Raw genomic sequence first — 3,222 nt, 5'->3', positions numbered from 1 at the left:
AGTCTGTGCACAGAATTTAGCAAGGGCCTCGCACCTTCTGATGCATCAGGTAGGTGCACAATAGCATAGCCTAACCCTCTGTACTTTGGTCTATATTGATGCGGGACATAGACAGCCAGCTGATGACCAATCCATTAGTGCAATGGATGGCTGGAAGCATTTGTCTTTGCCTTTGCAATACCACAGAAGCAATGCATGGTCAATGTACAGCAATGACACACCTGTGTGAACAGCCAGGAGACCCCCCCCCCCCCCATGTTATGTTACATAGTTACATAGTTAGTACGGTCGAAAAAAGACATATGTCCATCACGTTCAACCAGGGAATTAAGGGGTAGGGGTGTGGCGCGATATTGGGGAAGGGATGAGATTTTATATTTCTTCATAAGCATTAATCTTATTTTGTCAATTAGGAACATTCAGCACCCACCCGCTATCAAGGCAGCTGCCTATCATGTCATGCCCTACCTGCACAGGTGTGCTGGCTACTCAAATGATCCAATTAAGGAGGCCATTTAGTCAGCAGCAGCAGAAGTCCTGTGCCTGGACGCTCCAACAGGGGCCAGACACAAGCAGAAGCAGAAGCAGCAGAAGCAGCAGCAGCACCACCTTTTGTTTATTGGCTGCAGCAGCAGCAAGGCCCACAGGGCTGGCTAGCTGGCTAGCCAGCAAGCAGGTAGCAATGAAAGTAGGAATCTTTCTTTTTAACCCTGTAAGGGGGTGGTGCACTGTACCCGAAGATACTGCCATATCGGGTCAATGCATAGGGCGACGGAAGCAAGCTTCGAAATCGGCCCCCGTTCTCAAAAATCCATTTAATATATGGTCCCCAGATAGGGGACGTATCAGATATTAAACTGATAAGAACAGATACTACACTTGATCTTAGCCAAAAGGCCGAGAAGCGATAACCGTGAAAGGGGCGGGCCCAACAAGGTCCCCTTCATGGGCACTATCACTGCTTGCTGTCAGGGAGGCTGCCAGACAATTTTCCATGCACACTCTGGGCTGGGGGGCAGTCAACCACCAGTACACACAGCAGAACCTAAACCCATACCATTATTGCTAAGCAGCAAGACAGGGGCCCATTGCACTCCCACGGGGCCTTTTTAAATGCAATCCATAACCCGGATTTGCCAGGAACCCTTCTTACTCCTCCTACTTGCATGTGACACTGGGCTTAGGATCTGCATAGGAAACACACACACAAGCACACACCTACCTTTGTTGCCTGCAGATGCCTCCTTGGCTGTCCCCAAACGGTATCAAACCAACACCCACGGGAAGCTGTAAGCATAGAGGACATGCCTGCACCCCATTGGACTTACCTGTGTGGGTTAAATCCGGGTTATTTGACAACCTATGGCGGTGATGGTTCTGCTCAGGCAGAGCAGTGCTGATGCTCCTCATAAAGCTGTCGCTGCTGTGAAGGTTCTAGGTGACATCACAAATCCCTTTGGTTACATACACAACAAAGCTGGGTTGTTGTTGTTTACACTCTGCAAGGCCTGTGGAAGTGAGTGACATCATAGCACTGTAGTTCTGAGGGTTCAAGATGGATGCAACAATCTCCTGTTGCTTCTATGAAGGCCGTAATAGACGACATCACCAAACAGCTCCATAGTCACATACACAGCAAAGGAGAGATGTTGTTTACACCTAGTGATGTCAGTGGTATTGAGTGACATCACAGCACAGTGCTAAGGCTCCTGGGCCTGGACACAGCAGCGGCTGCAATATCTCAACGGAGAATACGTTTATATCTATGTGTGTGTGTGCGCATATATATATATATATATATATATATATATATATATATATATATTTCTCCGCCGAAATCACTTTTAAACCCATTTCCACCTTTTTTTCCCTTCTCTTCCTCTTACTTTTTTTTCACGTTTTTTTACGTTTTTCTCCTTTTCGCCTCTTTTCTGGGCGTATTATTCTTCTTTTTCTTCTTTTTTTTCGTCTAATGCATACCCCATCAGTGCAGCAATGCTTATTCAATACCGCCAGCAGATGGAGACACTGGGGGATAATTTTCTAAGGATTTATACTGATTTTTCCTGTCTGAATTTGTCGCACAGAAAGTTGCAGGCCAAATATGTGTGACATTTCTGCGACTTTAGCTTCTAGAGCATTTTTACAACATTATACATAGGTGCTGAATACATAAAAAGCGACTGTTCAGCGACAGACAAGTCGCATCGGCTGAAAGTAGGCCAGAATGTCAGTCCATGTTGGAGCAGGTTTAGATACAGTCTAAAGCATAGATCTCAAAGTCTGTGCACAGAATTTAGCAAGGGCCTCGCACCTTCTGATGCATCAGGTAGGTGCACAATAGCATAGCCTAACCCTCTGTACTTTGGTCTATATTGATGCGGGACATAGACAGCCAGCTGATGACCAATCCATTAGTGCAATGGATGGCTGGAAGCATTTGTCTTTGCCTTTGCAATACCACAGAAGCAATGCATGGTCAATGTACAGCAATGACACACCTGTGTGAACAGCCAGGAGACCCCCCCCCCCCCCCCATGTTATGTTACATAGTTACATAGTTAGTACGGTCGAAAAAAGACATATGTCCATCACGTTCAACCAGGGAATTAAGGGGTAGGGGTGTGGCGCGATATTGGGGAAGGGATGAGATTTTATATTTCTTCATAAGCATTAATCTTATTTTGTCAATTAGGAACATTCAGCACCCACCCGCTATCAAGGCAGCTGCCTATCATGTCATGCCCTACCTGCACAGGTGTGCTGGCTACTCAAATGATCCAATTAAGGAGGCCATTTAGTCAGCAGCAGCAGAAGTCCTGTGCCTGGACGCTCCAACAGGGGCCAGACACAAGCAGAAGCAGAAGCAGCAGAAGCAGCAGCAGCACCACCTTTTGTTTATTGGCTGCAGCAGCAGCAAGGCCCACAGGGCTGGCTAGCTGGCTAGCCAGCAAGCAGGTAGCAATGAAAGTAGGAATCTTTCTTTTTAACCCTGTAAGGGGGTGGTGCACTGTACCCGAAGATACTGCCATATCGGGTCAATGCATAGGGCGACGGAAGCAAGCTTCGAAATCGGCCCCCGTTCTCAAAAATCCATTTAATATATGGTCCCCAGATAGGGGACGTATCAGATATTAAACTGATAAGAACAGATACTACACTTGATCTTAGCCAAAAGGCCGAGAAGCGATAACCGTGAAAGGGGCGGGCCCAACAAGGTCC

General features: G+C 46.9%; 2 non-coding genes across 2 annotated transcripts; both read right to left on the bottom strand.

Annotated features, from left to right (window-relative positions):
- Window positions 1-718: 718 nt before the first annotated feature.
- On the bottom strand, window positions 719-909 carry LOC130325362 (U2 spliceosomal RNA). The gene has a single exon (XR_008870195.1). It is a non-coding gene; the product is annotated as a U2 spliceosomal RNA (small nuclear RNA).
- Window positions 910-3,000: 2,091 nt separating this feature from the next.
- Window positions 3,001-3,191, bottom strand: LOC130325339 (U2 spliceosomal RNA). The gene has a single exon (XR_008870179.1). It is a non-coding gene; the product is annotated as a U2 spliceosomal RNA (small nuclear RNA).
- Between the last annotated feature and the right edge of the window lie 31 nt (window positions 3,192-3,222).

The sequence above is a fragment of the Hyla sarda genome, unplaced genomic scaffold (genome assembly GCF_029499605.1).
Source record: "Hyla sarda isolate aHylSar1 unplaced genomic scaffold, aHylSar1.hap1 scaffold_271, whole genome shotgun sequence".
In the NCBI taxonomy this organism is placed as follows: Eukaryota; Metazoa; Chordata; class Amphibia; order Anura; family Hylidae; genus Hyla; species Hyla sarda.
The sequence above is the reverse complement of the archived record's forward strand: the minus strand, read 5'-3'. Positions and strand labels throughout refer to the sequence as shown.